The sequence below is a fragment of the Hyperoodon ampullatus genome (assembly GCF_949752795.1).
Source record: "Hyperoodon ampullatus genome assembly, chromosome: 18".
NCBI classification, from domain to species: domain Eukaryota; kingdom Metazoa; phylum Chordata; class Mammalia; order Artiodactyla; family Ziphiidae; genus Hyperoodon; species Hyperoodon ampullatus.
In genome coordinates this window covers 42,830,255-42,848,656 of record NC_136931.1, presented here as the reverse complement: position 1 = coordinate 42,848,656, position 18,402 = coordinate 42,830,255, and the positions used below count along the sequence as shown (strand labels likewise).

Below are 18,402 nucleotides of genomic sequence, written 5' to 3'. Positions count from 1 at the left end.
GCTGGAGAGTTTGCTATAGGATCAAAATCACATTTGCATTATATCAGGCAACAAATGAAAAAAAAAAGTGTCTCGGCTGAGTCCCCAAGACATGCAGACGTACAGCTATTTTGGGACAGGAAAGAAAATTATCCCAAACTGATCATTTCTTCCTTGTAGAGTTTTGCCTCCATCGCTGGCTGGTGTAATCTCATGAAAGGGAGAAGAAAAAGTATGGAAATGCGGTTCCACAATTAGCCCATGATAAACATATAGTGACATATTCAAAGTCATGTGCAGAAACTCAGCTGCAAAATTCCCATAAACTTAGAGCACTGCAGTTAAATCTTTGTGCAGTGACCTGAGAACTTCCTCTGTAAAGTATCAATACACATTTTCCTTCCTGCTGTTATTTGTTATGTAACCCAAACCATTAGAAAATGGAATAAAATTCACATACGGCTGCCTTCTGCACAGAAAGGATGGGACATAATAGTAAATAAAACTGTGAAAATATCTAGTGGTTGGAGGATATGTTATTGCAACACCCGAGGCCTGACATCACATTGTCAAAGAGGTGACATCAGGAGAGCAGGGCGGGAGCTGGGACTCTGCATCTCGAGAAGGGGAGGCAGGCAAGCCTTCTCCTCTGGCCTCCCCGCAGGGCTGGAGGCTACCACCTGGCACATAACCCAAGCTCCCGAGGCTGGCAGGGTCCTGGCCGCAGCTTCCGGCCCACACTCTAGGCCTCCTGGGAACAGGGGGACCTTCTGGGATAATAAGCAGACCTGTGAGTTCTGCAGAGAGCAAAAAAAACCAAGATGTGTACCTTCCAAGCAATGGAAAATGCAAATTGCTTTTATTCTTCAACATCCGTTCCTGGTGTTCTCTGCTCACAGCCAAAAGGGACAGACTTATAGGCCATGAACAAGATGAAGGCAGACGCACTTAATTCTTATTTGGATGTTTGCTCAGCGCAACCGTGGAAACCCTTTGGCTTCGAGCATCCTCTCTGAATTTGGACTGTGCACAATGGCATCATCACCCTAGAAATTTTCCTTGAAGGCTCACTTTTAATCCTATTCTCCACAACTCTTCTAACCATCCTTGGAAGAGCTGTTCAAAAGGTCTAACTGCCCAGCTTTTGTTTTTTCCTCATAATTTTACACAGGGAGGGGGACTCAGTTCATCCACATCTAGAACTCACTCGACCTAGCACTAGCTTTGTGGGTGTCCACGTGACTGTGGAGAGACTACCAAAGATGGCTATTGGGCTGCTGCTAAGGGAAAACAGGCACAAGAGAGTGTTGCCAGGTCACGGCAAACAAATGTCCCACATGCAGTCCTAGCAGGAAGTCCCTGCCCGCAGGTCAAGTCCACCAGGGCTGCCACCACCTCTGCCTTAAAGAGCCAGTTTGCCAACAGTCCAGGAGAACAATGGCCAGATGCCAGATGCCAATTCCAAGTCAACCGCATCCTAGTTATAAACAGCTGAGAGGCCATCTCTTACCCGTCTCCCTCCACCACCCCCAAGCCACACCAACCCCAAACCTGTTGCATTTGCCCTCCTAGCATCACTCATTCCTTTTGTGGGATCATGAGGTCAGCTTAAAATAACAACGAGCCTGATTAAAATTCCGCCCAAGTGCTCCCTGCAACAGGGTTAAGACATCCTATTTAAGTTAGGAGGCCATGAGCTGTCCATTTGAATGATGAGCAGAGCTAAGTGTTGACTTCAGGACAGGAGCAGGCAGGTGTGGGCTTTTGATGTTGCATCCCTGCCCGTCCTCGTGTGCCACGGTCTGCAGCTGAGCACCTTCCCCAGATCCTCCTCCGTCGGAGCCCCTGGGGAGCAGTCCAAGGCAGGGCTGTCCAACAGAAGAGAATAGAGACTGTGGGGAACATACTTCCACTGCAGCTTTTGGTGAGCTCTGGCCCAGGGCACGATATAGATAAATAGACAGATAAGGCTGCTGTCCTGCGCTCCCGCCGGCTTTACAGAAGGTGAGGATGAGCTGCGTCTCACTATGTCACTCTAAGCAATGGCCTGTATCTGTTTTCCTTTTATCTTTCTATCTTGGATATGTGTGGTCCAATAAAAAGAATGAATTTGTAAGATAAACAGCTTTCTTTGCAGATTTAAGAGTCTAATTTTCACTTTACACAGAATGTTTTTTTTGTTTTTGTTTTGTTTTGTTTCTTTTTTTTTGGAGGGCCAGAAGGCTTACGGCGTTTACTCATAGCCTAATCCAACTAGAAAAACAAACTTGAGCGACGATGAAGGGGAATTGTGGGTGGTCCCAGGAAGTGTCCGGAGAGGCTGAAAGCCAAGTACAGTCAGTCGGTGATGGCAGAGGAAGGCCCACTGAGCCGCACACTCACAGGGCCTGTGTGTGGGTCCCTGCCTACACCTGGATGGGTATCGAGGAACAAGTGCGCTAAACCGAGCCCAGCCCCGCTGAGAACTCAAGGGGCTCACTCAGAGGGGAAGACGAGGCTGCTCTCCGATTCCTTCTCTACCCGCCCAGAGTGTAAAAGCACTAGCAGTTGTCCTTCTGCAAGGTTCCCCAGATGGAGTCCCGAGGCTCTGCCTGTGGCCACACACAGCTGGCCAGGGAAGACCCACGGGTCCTGCTCATGGACAGACCAGCCCTTCCCCAGCCCTTCCAGGAAACACATGACAGAAAGGAAGAAGCATTATAAAAATGACACCTGTGATCCTTTGTCAGGCCGTTTTTGGATTGGTATGAGCTTTTAAAAAAAGTTTCCTTTTCCTAAAATCTGCAGTATCTCTTCCCTCTGATCAGACACTTTCTCTAAATGTGTTGAGTACGCTGAAGGTGGGCGTGTGAACAGAGGTCGGCCTCAGACCCACTGGCTGTTCCTCCTGCTTCTCTGTGAAAGGAGCGCTGCCAGCTCCTAGAGGCTGGGGTGTCCCTGAGAGTTGGGGCATCCGGCTACAGGCAACACAGCCTCAGCCTGGGTGTGCTCTGGCACTCATAGGATGGGGAAAGGGCTGAGAAATAACTCCTGGGACCCCTGTTTCTTTTCTTGACCCCACTAAATAATATGGGATCTATTCTTCAGGAACGGATGTCTTATATATGGTGGCAGCAAATAATATTCCAGAGGAACACAGACTATACATGCAACCCTTCCCAAGTTTCAGCCTAGAACAGGTGAATTGTACTAGGTATCAAAAACTCTGCAAGCTTTCTCCTGTTCCTACAAGCTGAGAGTGGTTAGATAAAAAAGAGGACATGGAGCCAATCATTTCAAGTTTTGTTTCAAGAATTTAGGAGGTCTCTCAAAAAACTAAAAATAGAACTACTGTATGACCCAGCAATTGCATTCCTGGGTATATATCCAAAAGAAACAAAAACACTAATTGAAAAAGATACATGCACCCCAATGTTCATAGCAGCATTGTTTACAATTGCCAAGATATGGAAGCAACCTAAGTGTCTATCAGCAGATGAATGGATAAAGAAGATGTGACACACACACACGTATATATATATAATGGAATACTGCTCAGCCATAAAAAAGAATGAAATTTTGCCATTTGCAACAACATGGATGGAGGGTATTATGCTAAGTGAAATAAGTCAGACAGAGAAAGACAAATACTGTATGTTATCACTTACATGCGGAATCTAAAAAATACAACAAACTACTGAATATAAAAGAAAAAGAAACAGACTCGCAGATATAAAGAACAAATCAGTGGTTACCAGTGGGGAGGGGAAGAGGGAGGGACAATATAGGGGTAGGGAACTAAGAGGTATAAAGTATTAGGTATAAAATAAGCTACAAGGATATATTGTACAACACGGGGAATAGAGCCAATATTTTATAATCGCTATAAATGGAGCATAATCTTTAAAAATTGTGAATCACTATACTGTACACCTTATATATAATATATATAACTTATATAATATTGTACTTCAACTATACTTCAGTTAAAAAAAGATATATTATTTGGGGGTGGGGGACATCAGACAACTGACCTTCCTAATTTTGTCATCTCAAGGTCAGAAACCATGCCTCCTACATTTCCATTTGCTGCTTCTAAGCCTCTGAGTGTATAGCAAGGTTGGCCTAGGCCAAGGTGACATTAAGGTTCATTACCTTCCCTGAGAATTCACAGAGGGAGGGTAGGAGTGAGGTTCCATAGCTGTGGGCTGAAGGAGGGGCCGGGGGATTAAAAATGGTCATGGATCATCATATTGGAATCCTCATCATCAACCGCCACAAACTGGCAGTCCTGGACAGACAAAGAATCAGATGCTTAGAAAGAAAGACAAATAACTTCTCAAAAGTTAAAGCCTAGACACGCATACAATACCATCAGCAGCTGTCTGAATCCATCCCTGAGACTGGCTATCTTGTACACAAATATGATTTGAATCTATGGGTGCCTCATTATATACTTAACCTTACTCACATATTGGTTTGGAATTTAAATACTTGGTTTATGAAATAATTTTGTATTTTAAGGGTAGATTTTTCCCCAGGTTACCTTTAAACACTGAGCTTCCTTGGTACCTATTTAAAATAGTCTTATTTGCAAAGAAGGCTGCCTCAGGAGTCAGGAGGCAGAACCTTTTGCTTCTGGGTCCCCGGGGCCTGGCTGTCCTCAGGCAAATCCTTTCACCCCACCCCAGCTGGACTTACTGGCCCTTCCCCTCGGCTCCTTGTAATTCTGGGATGCTGGAAGAGCCCAAGCCCACTGCAGGCTGTCTTCACCCACTTTGTGGCCTTTCCTTCACCCACCCTAGCCCAACCTAAGCCAAATAAGCAATAGGGATGGCTCTTAGAGATATGGGAGGAAACGACCATGAAAGGGATAGTACGTGCTCCTATGTATTCCACGAGAGCCTACTTTTCCCAACTGCCTTTGCGCTAAGTTGGGACCACTGACTAGTCCAGCCAGTGGCTGGAGGCGATGCAGAGGAGAGACAGTGTGCCCCCGACTGTCTCCCTCTCCTCCCCGGCCACCCTACCCTTGCAACACAAAGGTCGAGGGGGCAGAATCGCAAAACAGAGGATGCCTCGATGGCTGCGTCACCAGATGGAGGGGGGCTGACCCAAGCCAGACTGTGCATGAATGAGAAAAATATCTTGGTTCTGTTAAGTCATGGAGATTTGGAGAGCTGTCACAGTGGGAGGACTCAGGAACTAAGAAGTGTGAACCTTCTACTGGTGAGGTCTTCTGGGTTTATACCCAATCCTCTAGGTAGTCTTACTAATTCACAGAATGAGACAGAGAACAAGGTCCAGAGAGACCAAAAGAGGCAGAGTGGGACCAAAGAGGAAAAGCAAAGAGAGGTTCCTTTTAAAATTGTGCACGTACTCTCAGTGCTCACCTCATCCTGCCAAGCAGCTTTACCCTTCACACGCCCAAAAGTACATTTTGCAAAGATTTTTGTTAAAAGAAAATTGTAATGGGGCTTCCCTGGTGGAGCGGTGGTTGGGGGTCCGCCTGCCGGTGCAGGGGACACAGGTTCGTGCCCTGGTCCGGGAGGATCCCGCATGCCGTGGAGCGGCTGGGCCCGTGAGCCATGGCCGCTGAGCCTGCGTGTCCGGAGCCTGTGCTCCGCAACAAGAGAGGCCACGATAGTGAGAGGCCCCCGCTTGCCACAGCTAGAGAAAGCCCTCGCGCGGAAACGAAGACTCAACACAGCCATAAATAAATAAATAAATAAATAAAGTTCATTCTGCAAGTATTAAAAAAAAAAAAAAAAAGAAAATTGTAATGATGATGTTGATGTTGATGATGATGATGATGATGATGATATGCCCATGCAGGGAATGGAGAGTTATCCCAGCAACCTCAGATGGGTAAGGGAGCTGTCTGTATACCTGAGCATTTACTACTTTAAGACATAAAAGGCCATGGTATTTTAATTTCTATGGAACTCCTACTATAACAGTAAACACATTTTCCCAGAGGAGTCGTGCAGTTCATTCTAAAAGTCTGTCTTGTGCAAAGAGCATCTCAAAAGCACAGATCTCACTTCATTAATGAAGGAAAAAACAATTTGTGGAGTCTAAAGTGTGAGCATGACACCAAAAAGTCACATCTTTATTAATATCTTTGCCCACATATACCAGTGTTTTAAGATCTTTTCAGGGGAGGAAAAGTAATACCTTGGAGGAAAAATCCAGAGGAATGTATAGGTCCTCTTAAAAGCTTAACACTTTCCCTTATTTTAAAAACTTTAAAAGAAACAGACTCAAAACAATGATTACTGTGGTAGAGGTTCCTGATGAAGAGTTCCCTTTATTTTTAAAAATGATTTTAAATTAATGGTATGCATAAAAATTATAACATTACTGTAAACAATTGTACTTAACTCTTGGAACACACCAGTCACGCCTTGGGTCAGTATTAATTTGGTGTCTCTGTTGTTTCATCAAAGTTCTCTGGTTTATGATGGCCATATATAGTCATGTTAAACAGTTAAGCATTAATATGGACTGGCAAAAGTATTTGTTTAAATAGAGAGCTATTTTAGAAAAGGATGACCACTTGTGAGAAGGCAACAGCCAGCTTCCCTGTGGGTTCTTAGGACGGGGGACCAGGCTGGGCTCACTGGCAAGGCCCGAGCTCGTGACAGATCTCAGGGAGCAGAGGTGACTGTCCTCCATCATCGCCTTCCTCACCTCTGACCCAAACTCAAAACTGTGTAGAGCTCCATTTGCTGTTAGCAAGATAGGATTTCTGGAATTGGGGAAATAGGTCACTAAAAGGCTAAAATTTGGAGAAAAAAAATATAAGATACTAGGATCTCAAATAGCTTCTCTAAAGCAACATTTTGATGAGTTAAGTGAAAATGAATCAGAAACATATGGATTAAATTTCCCTTAAAATACACAAGGGCTTCAAAATCAAGCACTGTGCGCCAAATGTGTTTCTGGTTTTACCAAACCCAGAGCCCTTTCTTAACTGTCAGGGGAGTGTTCTGAACCCGCCTCCCCATTCTGCTGGTGACTGGGCCACCCATGGGGTCTCTTCCCTCTGGCATTGTGTGATGCTGCCCTTGACAACATCCTCTGTAATCCTTGGGTTGCCAGCTCTCCCGAGGCCCTCAGGGCCAGCTGTGGGTAGGCATTTTTAGTCCACAGCCTGGGAACTGTGACCATGGACGCAGCAGGCAGGATTTGGGACTCGCAGAATCAACCTTTGACAAGACACCTGGTGCGATGGGTCTCTTTGGGTTCTGCACACTCCTCTCTTCCCTCTGGCCTGGTGGGCAGGGATCCAGCCCAGAAACTGTTCAGGTGAACCAGGGCAGAGCAGCGTCACCTATGAACTGGCCTGGGTGACAAGAACCAGGCAGGAGGATAAGTCTGGCGAGGGACGGCCCAGGGGGCTGCCATCTCCTGGGAAAAGCCTGGTTATGTGCAGGGGAGGGAAGGCCACTGGCTCCATTGCTCTTTAGAATAGCCCCCAGCACCTATGATCTCCAACCCCCACCTAAGTGGCCCCCCCACTGCTGCTCTGACCTCATCCCAACCCCTGACTCTACCCCAGCCCTCCATCTTTCTGTTTTCCTCAAGCTTTCCTGGCTGGTACCCAACCTAGGGCTTTGTTCCTGATGCCTCATCCACCTGGAATTCTCTTCCCCCAGAATTCACACGGAGACTCTCACTCAGGCTTTAGTCCACAGGCCCTTTCTGGGAGAGGCGTCTCTGACCATACCATCTGAAGGAATTCTCCCCAACTCCAGGTTCCAGGGCCGCTCTTTCTCTGGTTGGTCCTTCAAGCAACCTGTCTATCACCCACTGCAAATGCTAACTGACCTACGTTATTTGTCTGCTTACCACCTGTCTCCCCGTAGACACAAGCTCCACGCAAACAGGGACTATTAACTACTGTTTGCTGTTATACCCCCAGCACGTGGTAGGCACTCAGCTCATAGCAGGTGCTCCATACCATACATATTTTAAAAAACTGTACATACTTTTTTCAAAATAAATAAAAGAATCAGAGGAGGCAAGCAAACTGAAATTCAGAGGCTAAGATCAGCTCCTGACTACAAGAGGGAAGCTGTTCTGAGTAGCCTGGGAGGAACTGGCCCCGGGTACCAGCAAAATACCAGCAAAATACCAGAAATGCCCCAAAGTGCTCAGCACAGACCATCAGGGGCTGGAGTGTGATAACAGCAGGGGGGAAGGAGGTCAGGGGTGCCTGGGGAGGCTTCCTGAAGGAGGTGGCCTCGGGGTGTCTCCCGGGTCTCTCTCCATCCAGGTGGAAGGAACCACACACACACTCTAATCAGCAAGGTCACATGTGAACTTTTGAGAAGATGGGGGCGTGTTGTTGAGGAAACCTTCCACTATTTCATCTGCCCACTTCCTGGCTAAAAAGGAAGATGTCATTGTGTTGGAAGAAATAGCCTCCCATATGCATAAAGAAACATTAATCAATAGAAAAGTATAACAAGACAGATACTTTAAAAGTAACCCATGCCCCAATTACTACTGTAATTATTGCAAAACACTTGTTTTGCTTTCCCTTCTTCGTAATTTAAATTACACGTTCCTTTCTTTAAAAACAAAAAAACAAAAAAACTATAGACTACAGAAGCCTCTACTTTCAGTAAAGCATAAATTCCCAAAAGATTTCTACATAATTTATTTTCTTAAAAGAACTATAGCTTTTAAGATCCTCTTAAGGTAATTTACAGCCCCCTCATTTATGGGTGGGGAGGGGGCTGGGGGGAAGATTGGAGGAGATCTCTTTGACTGTCAGGTATGTTTCAGGAATTCTTACTTAAATGACACTGAGAACAAGCTGGACCAATCTTTTTTAAAATGCACTTAGTCGGTCGCCATAACTTGTGGGGCTGAGTTTTCTTTTGGGAATGGTGCACACTGAAAGGAGAAGGGATGATGTGGAGATAACGCTTCCCCCTGGAGACATGTTTTGCCATATTCTTTTTTAAACAAAGAAGACATCTTAAGCACCTTGCAATATCTTTCATTTAATCGTTGGCAGAAGGCAAGTCCCTGATGAACACCGGCCTGTGTCTTTCTCTTTAACCAGCTGAGTGATCCAAGCTTTTAATATAGCCGTTCCAATTATTGTAAAAGTCATCTAGTACCTTATAACCACAAATATTGACAGTTTATTGCACAACACATTCCTGACATTTGAAGGTCACACCATACATAATACATACTCTTTTATAAAAGTGTCTGGAACAAAAAGATACATGATAAGCAATTACCTCTCCCCGCTTGTATGTATGTACAGTTCGGGGCTGACTAGAGGTTGCATGGGAGGCGCAGGCACCATTTTAAATAATCTATTAAGGCAGCATGGAGGCTTTCATGATGGATAATTATGAAATGGCTCGCGGACACACTGCAGTCAGATTGGCTGGTCGGGCCGTGGGGTCTGGGCAATTCTCCCTGTCCGAGTTCGGGTCACAATGCCACTCCGCCATGGAGAGCCCTGCCTCACTTCACAATCGGATTTTCCCCCAAAGCCACTAAGCATACCAGAGTCACAATATGTTCTTGTTTTTCAGATTGGTCTGTATGTGGCTGAAAGGAATTTAAAAAATCCACCAGGCCTGGTTCAGATGTGCCCCACCCCCAGCCTGCTGAGGTGCCCCAGAGGGGCACTGACCACAGCTCTCATCACACACACAGCCCCACTGCCGTCCCAGGGCTGTGGCATCCACGGAGACCTGCAGCACAGGAGTAGGTGGCTGACAGGCACAGGTGCAAACCAGAAAGGGAAGAGTGGACCAAAAAACTCTCCTGATACTGAGGCCATGTGACATCTCCCAAGAACACCCTGAGAAGGGAGGCACCGCTCGCCACCCCTTATTCCATTCCCACTTGTCCTTCCAGCTTACGTCTGACAGAAAGGTTCCAATCACAGATTAAGTGGAACAGATTTGCAATCAAAGGCTTCAGGTTAAAACCAAGTTCCAACAATTCTTAGGAGTGGAATGCTGGGCAAATTACATAACCTCTCTGAGGTTCATTCAGTTTCCTTATCTGCAAAGCGGGGATAGTCATAACAATTCATTTAGCACGGTGCCTGGTGCAGGATATGCTCCAATTAATAGCAGCTTTTAACATGAATGTTGCCAAAGGGACCCCCTGCAAGCAAGGATGGGCTGGTGGGGGGAGGGCAGAGGCTTGTGGCTCTAGTGCTCTCCCCACTCCACAAGCCCCAAGCGATGGGGCCTGACACCTGCACAAGGTCTAGAATGAGAAGGCATGCTCCCTTCCTGAAAAGTCCGGGTTGGAGCAGTTTCTCCAAAGCTCTGCAAACCCAGGCAATTCTCCCAAGTTAACAGTGAAAAACAATTCAGGCTGCAATTGAGCTTCGTGTAGATGACAATCTTTAATCACAGATGAAGCGGCAGGTCATTAGAATCTACACCAAACCCCCTCTCAAACGATACTAATGGCTGCAGTTTGAAAAAAAATTATATATATATATATATATATGCATGTATAAACACAAATATATATATATATATTAGAACGGTATTAAAATAAATAATCAGCAAACTCACAAGATAATCAAAAGCCCTTCCGAGAGTAATTCTAGTTTGATTTCCAGAGTGAACACCCTACAATTTAAGACATGGGACCAAAATGATTTCTATAAAGATGACGTGTTTATTAGCATTACATCCCAGGAAAGAGGGCTTCCTTATAAAGAACACATTTTTGCACCTGAAAGCATGCATATTAGGATGTGTGTGTTTCTTTAAGAAGCTACTCTGTTTTAGAGGGTAGCGGGTAAGACAGGGCACCACGTGATCTCGAGGTTGCTATGGTAAATATGCATTTTTTATTGAAGAGTAAACAGTGGCAGAAAACAAGTGTCAATTGCCAGCTCTGAAGTTACTGCCATTTTTGAGCCGCACTGACTTATCTAGCCCTTTTAATTTGAGAACCTTTATCAGATGAATACTATCAATGGATCAAGATTTAAATTTTTTTGAATAAATGCTGAAACTTTCAATACCTTGTAGTAATAAATACTCTAGTTGACATATAAAAATTAGCAAAAAAAAAAAATTCTATCCAGCTCTGCTCATCACAGCACAAAGATTTTTCTGGAGCTATTTTGCCTGCTGGTAGATCTCCAAAGGACAAAGCCTTCGGACTTGGCTCAGGCCACAAAGCAGAGGAAGGAGCCAAGGAGACAGCCGAGGTTACCCCACTGACCATTGTCTTGGTACCTGTTGGCAAAACAAAGCTAGAGCCCATGCCCTGGGGAATGGCCCTCCCCATCCAGCAGTCCAGTGTCTGTGTCCTGGCAAGGCTGACGCCGCCCCAGGCTGCTGGTAGGGCAGTAGACTTTAGCCAATACGACTGTGACACGTTCAGCGAAGATTTTGCTGTTTCCCCCCGTAGAGATTGGTTTGACGGCAACTTTGCTTTCTTTTTTCTTTTCTTTTTTTTTTTTTAACACCTTTATCGGAGTATAATTGCTTTACAATAGTGTGTTAGTTTCTGCTGTATAACAAAGTGAACCAGCCATACATATACATATATCCCCATATCTCCTCCCTCTTACGTCTCCCTCCCACCCTCCCTATCCCACCCCTCTAGGTGGTCACAGAGCACCGAGCTGATCTCCCTGTGCTATGTGGCTGCTTCCCACTAGCTCTCTATTTCACATTTGGTAGTGTATATGTGTCCATGCCACTCTCTCACTTCGTCCCAGCTTACCCTTCCCCCTCCCTGTGTCCTCAAGTCCCGTAAAAAGAAACGAAATTGAGTTATTTGTAGTGAGGTGGATGGACCTAGAGACTGTCATACAGCGTGAAGTAAGTCAAAAAGAGAAAAACAAATGTTGCTTTCTGATAACCACAGGAGTGGCCTTTCTCAACTACAAATGAGGCTGTGTTATAAACCTCAGATAGCTCCTGGTCATGTTCACATCCTGAGTGGGCCCTCAACTGGCTCCTCTGGCCAGGTGAAGAGTCTGGATTTTGTTCTTCTCCTTCTAGCCAGCAACTGGCAGAGGACCAGCCTGCGAGTCCTCCTCCTCCACATCTGGCCCATAGTAGGCATCCAACCATCACTCAACCGACACATGCATGAATGAATGATGCGTGAATGAATGAACTGACCCCTGGGGACTAGCCTCCTGGGTAGCAGCTTCTAACAGGAAGGTCAAGTCTGCTCATTCTTCCTTTGATCTCAGATAAAAGTATCTAAAAGGTAACTTTCCAGGCGCTAGAAATCCCGTAGACTAGTCCAAAGGAATCTTGACCAGGGACAAGCAAAATGAGCGTGTTCTCCAAGGAGCCCCCAGGGAAGGAGGGAGCACGAATAAACTGCCCTGTTTGTGGAGGGACGGGTGGTGGGAGCAAAGCAAATCGTCCCCACGGCCCCCAGCCACGCGCAAAGACTGCTGAGCAGAAGGCGTCACCTCAAAACACCAAGATGTGTTTGATGCCAAGATCTGAGCTAAAATTTAAACTCTGTGATCCTGAGCAAACCACTAAAGCTTCATGAACTTTAGCACCATTATTTGTATAACTGGATAATAATCGGATAATAGTACAGAGGAATCTGAGTGTTTCCTGAGATAGGGGGTTTGCAAGGCCTTAATATACCTTAAATCCTACCTTAAATCCAGCAGAGTGGGAAAGTCACAGGCTTCGAGATGGCCAGCTCTGGGTTCCAACCTGGCCCTGCCACTTCTGAGCTATGTCTTTGTAAATGCTTCTCCTAACCTTGCCCAGACTCCAAACCCTGTCAGTAAAGTGGAAAAAGCGGTGCTACTTTGCAATCCCTTGTGAAACCCAAATGAGATAATATGAGGAAAGGGCATCTGATAGATTTCTAACTGACAGTTCCCCTGACCTACTCAGGTCTGTAATACTCACCACACAGATGACCAGGATAAACCAGAGGTGATGACTCATATAATGGCATCATCGTAGGAGCCCTGCCTACGGTCAGCCCCCTCCCCCAGTACATTCCAAGTAGGAGTCACATTGCCACGCTGGGAAGATCAATTCCAGCGCACAAACTGACACCAGCCTCTGTGGTGGGAAACCCACGGACAAGGCTCCACTCACACCCACGTGTTCTAACCCCGAAGTTACAGTGTATTTGGCACCTGCCCCCAAGGCACCTCCTAGACGAGACACATTTACTCCAAACACCCCTTTGAGGTGAGTAACTAGGGGGCGAGGAGGGAGACCTGGGGGAAGGTGTTAGACCAGGATGACAGGGAGAGAGACGAGCATTCACCATTTTGGGCACCTTGGGCCTCTCCATCCTGTGCTCCGTCCATGAGATGGCTGGCGTTAAAGGGCGACAGGCTGGCTGCCTCTAAACATCTCTGCAGAGCGCCCCATCTGCCCAGACATACAGTCACCGGGCCCCTCGGTCCTGCACCCCAGAGGCCCTCTGACCAGGAAATGCCCTGACCCCAATACTGAGAAAGAATTTTAGAGCCATCCTTCAGGCCCTGGACAGGGACTTGGAGCTGTGATGTTATGTGAGCTGGGAGCTTTCCTCGACAATGCTTCAGGGGGCCACGCGCTCCCACCCCCGCCTGCTCTGCATGTGTCCAGGGCATTCCCCCAACATCTAAGAGTCCCAACGAAGCCCTTCTGGCTCTCCAGAAAGAGAGAGGTTGGAACTTTCTCCCTGATGGACATCGGGATCTCAATACATTCTGGTCCCTCTTCCTGAAACACGAACCCCAAACACCACCTCCATCTTGCCTGGTTGATCCACCATTCTTGAGGGTTCAGCTCCAATGCTGTTTCCTTGGGAGACATTCTCGGACTTCCAGACTATGTCAGGTAAGCCCCGATTACCCCAGAACGTAACCTTCATGACACGTGTCAGAGGTTGTACTTAACCATATGGGTGTGTGATACCTGCTTAATTTCTATCTCTCCCACTAGCTTGTCTACTCTGTAAAAGCTGGGATGGATGGGGTCTATTTTTCTCAATCTTATGTCCCTAAAACATCCTGGCACAGAGTAGGTGCTCAGTAAACCCTGGTGACTGACTGACTGATGGATACATGAATGAATGAATGAATGAATGGTGCTGGGGAGGCTGGCAGTCATTCCACGTAGTGTAACCGAAGGAGGCCACCTTCTTTGAAGACCTTCACTCTCCTCCACTGACCTTCCCTGGGAACGCCGAGTCCAGGGCTTGCGCTGTGAGGGGAGAGGCTGCAGCCAGCTCTCCTGGGAGGTAAGGGGAGTCTGAGTGTTGCTCTGCAGAACGGACAGCTCTCAAGAGCCCCGGCCCAGATTCTGGGGCGGGGGCAGCAGGTGGGCATGATCTGGGCAAACAGAACCTCGGGGTGCGAGGGAGAGGCTGAGTGGGTGCTGGCCGAGGACCACTGCTGGTGGACAGAGCAGAGCCCAGGCCCCGGGGCAGCACATCAGGATGTGGTTCTGCTTGGTTCTTCTGCTGAATGTCTGGCCCTGAGGAAAAGTCTCATGGCATCCCCAGCCTCTAGCAAGGTGCCTGGCACTTCATATTTTTAAATAACTACAACAATTTAACAAGGTGACACCACTTTGCTAGATTAGATCGTGGTGACTCTTTCTAATAAGGAAAATCGCTTTCTCCGTTCCCTTTGGAAGCTCTTCTACACTAACACTCAAAGCAGTGCTGCATTCACAACACATATAGTCTTATAATGCTAATTTCTATCCCATAACCGAGAGAGACAACTAAATGTTGCAAGGTTATTCAAAAGTCCTGCCCCTTATCCTCTGACTTCTCCTTAGGGGAAAATTGCACAGGAATACATTTCCTCATCTGTATGTTAAAGCACGGTTATAATCCACCTATCATGATTGCAATTTTGGGAATCAAAACGGAGATCCAAAACAGCAGTGTGATCTACATTTTAGCCACATATATTATAATAAATTAAGCCAAAGAAAGAGTTCTGCATTAACTCTCACTCTATTCCTTTAATACCCTATGAGAACGTTGGAGCCACCCTCCATAAGAGCCCTGGCCTTCCCTGCATGCTGCCCAGGGCTGCCACGTTGCCACTGCCTCACCACCTGGAAGGCACAGTCACAGAGCCAGTTCAGAGCATTGACTAAAGCAGGCTTTTGCAACACAGGTTCAAGGCCACAGAGAGGCTGCCAGCCATCCCTGGCCAAGGGCAAGCAGGAGCCTCTGGAAAGGAGCAGGTAGTGCGGGCAGCATACTGATGGAAAGTTCCTAGCCTGATGTTTGTAGACACTATACCTTGGGACTTGGACCAAGAGGCAGAGGGGACACAAGTGTCCATTACCTTAATGACCTAGCCCATGGCCTTTTCCAGGCCTGGGCCTCTGTTTCCACTTCTGTAGCATGTCGGGGTAGCCATCTAATGGAGATCTCAAACGTTCATTACACGGGGTTTTCATTGCTAAATTTGTTTTTAACATTTACAAATTTAGGGCATTTCACACATCAGCTTCTCCTGAGAAACTGTGCTTTCACAACGCTGGGTCCAGGGTCCCGGACCTGTTGGGTTGGGCAGAGGGGGCTTCCTCCTCCCCAGGCCCCTCCCTCAGCCTCGCCACCTGGCTGTCCCCACCCGGCAGGCATAGCTCGCTCTGAATTCGCCATCTCTGCCGAGATGGTCCCGGACACCCTTTCCACCTCTGAAGACAGCCTCAATAACCTCAGTTGAGCAAATAAGGCAGAAGCCTCCAGACTAATTCTCGTAATTATGATGGGTCTATTATTTCAAAGCTAGCGATGATTGTGGGGTCAGGTGCTCAGAGGAAGAGGGAGAGAAACATACTTTAAGTGATAGAAAATATCCTTTGATTCTTTGCTATGATACCAAATTGCATCCAGAAGTGCTGAAACATGCACTCACAACCTTAGTCAAATTTCAAAGAGGCCTTGGCAGGAAGAGCAGTGATCAGAGAGGAGTGGCCGGAGAGCCACATGATTGAAAGACCCCGTGCAGGACTCACTGTGGTCTGAGCAAAGGGACACGGACACCCCCACCCCCCCACTGCTGAGCTGGCCTGGAGAGCTCCCACTGACACTCTGACCTCCACATCTGCAGCATCCAGCCTCCTCCTTTCTGCCTCTTCAGGTGTTCCCACCCAGCCCCACTGCCACGGCCTCCCCAGCACAGCCCCATCCTCTGAACCTTTTCTGGACGTTTCTGCACAATGACATGCTGCTCCAGGCTGCTCTCTCATTTTTCTTATGCGTTTTGATTCCAGTCTGCTTGCCAAGAGTACCCTTTGGGTTTGCCTGTCTCGTAATCTCCTACAAAGTCGAGCAAAGGGCTGGCCCACTGAGTCACTCAATAAACACAGGTCGGTTGACCTTTCCATTGTGAAAGACACCGTTGTTATCTCCTCCAGGGCTTTCTTCCTAGGGCTTCTTCAAGGAGAAAGGAAAATCTGACCAAGTGACTGAAAACACCTTGGACTTTCCGGCCTCATTTCTCGCTTAGTTTGTGCCCCCAGTATTTGCTTGGATGTGAATTAATTCATCCAGCCCACAAATATGAATGCTGCCTGCTCTGTGCCGGGCACGGAGTAGGGAGATGGGGCAGCGGTCCATACAGCAGCCCGGGCAGCCCACGGGGCAGCTGCCTGGGAGCACAGCGGCGGATGGCAGAGGAGGAAGCCGGGACATCTGCATCATGCAGCGAGGGCCCCGGTTCTCTCCTTAGTCCTCATTTGTCTGCAAGAAATTAGATCACAGCACACACATCGATGGAACCTGCTTTTCCTCTCCACCCTTGCTCCTCTGGCTTGTGCAGGATTCTCCACTGGGTCCCTTTCTGAAGGTTCTTCTTTTACTTCTGGGACTTTCTTTAAGCAGCAGAAGGGCAGGAAGCACTTCGGCATCCGCTCCCACATCGTCCACCATGGATTTGTGGCTATGGGGCTGAGCCCAAGGAAGGCGCTGTGTTTATCACTGGAGCCCCTGAGGTGTCCCTCCCGCTCCTGCAGTCAAGCACAGGGCACTTGTTGACGTCCTAGTTTGTGCCAACAGCAACAGACACTTCTACTGAGGAAGATCAAAGGCTGGGAGTTTTACCCTGAAGGAGCTTAACACGCACGTGGGTGGACAAAATAAATGTATAGAAAATAAGAATAATGATGATGAAATATGAACCAGCTAATGGTGAAATGAATGCTAAAGACTGTGATTACTATCAGGATAGCAGCTAACATTGATCAGGTGGGACATATTATGCTTATTCCCAGTGTACAAAGGAGAAAACCGAGGCTCACAGAGGTTGAATACCTCAAGTAGCCTTGCCCAGCTACCCGGGGCAAAGCAGACTGCAGTCAAGGTCTCCTGACCCCCGAGCCTCTGTGAGCCACCCGGGGGCTGATGTTCACAGTGAGGGCTCATGACGCTGCGTGTACAAATGGAGATGAAGGGACGTCGAGGGCTGCTGCAGTGGGAGACCAGGAGGGAGCTTCGTGAATGGAGCACGGGAGCCCAGCTTGGAGGCCTGTGCGGGGGGCGCGTGGAGAGGTGGTGCTCTCTGGTCTTGACTCAGGAGAAAAACCAGCTCCCCAGAAAAGCGGCAGGAAGAGCTGGAACACAGCAGCAGTGGACCCTGTCAAGGGGAGTTATGTCTCCAGGAGGTGGAGACCCCACCCTGCCTGTCTACTGCTCACTCTTCAATTCGGTCACTTTCTTGCTCCAACACAGAGCATTTGTCCTGCCATCTTAGATCATTCCTGAAAACATATCAGAAAGAGAGCAGGCACCCCAGTGTACTACCTGGGCCACGTCCACAGCATTAAGGGAAGTGAGGCCGGGTAGCACAGACTCTTTCTGAGGGTGGAGGTAAAGTGAAGAACCTCTCCCTAACCACCCGCTGGGAGGATGACAAAGGGCTTCAATTGAGGAATCTATGGAGGGGAGGAGAAGGGGTGTGGCTGAGGCCTGGGCTCCTCTCCTTGGGGAAATTGCTTTGAAAACATATGCCATTTGGTGCAATCTGCTCAGCTTCAAAGGCAAAGCAAATCCTCTCAGGGGTCAGGGACCACCGAGAGGGCAGAAACGGTTACCTGGCTCATCTGGCCCCGCCTGGCTGGGCGCACTGCACCCCCATGTGGGAAGCCGGTGGGCGCTGATGGGCTGCATACACCACCCAACCAGGACAGCCTGCAGCTGGGTCCTGCCAGCCAGTGGACAAGGATGCCAAGACAGTGCTCGGTCCCGAGTCAGGGCATCTCCTTCTCCATCTCCCTTCCCTAAGGGAGGACAACAGCTCTAACATCGATACACCAGGGGCACCAGCCTGTGCCACCAATTTCCCCACCCGGAGCTCTCACTTGGATGCCAGGTACCTTAGCATCCAAAACACATTGCTTAAGACGCTCAGGAGCTACATTTCTAGAGTCTCGCTTTTGGAGTAAATCCCACACCAACTTGAAACTCGCGTCTGGGTTGGTG

At 47.8% G+C, this 18,402-nt stretch overlaps 1 protein-coding gene across 2 annotated transcripts in view; it reads right to left on the bottom strand.

Moving 5' to 3' along the window:
- The window catches only part of ZNF536 (zinc finger protein 536), a gene marked incomplete at both ends in the record, with an annotated part of 236,623 nt that overhangs the window by 157,997 nt on the left and 60,224 nt on the right, over positions 1 to 18,402 (bottom strand). The gene's annotated exons all lie outside the window — the stretch shown is intronic.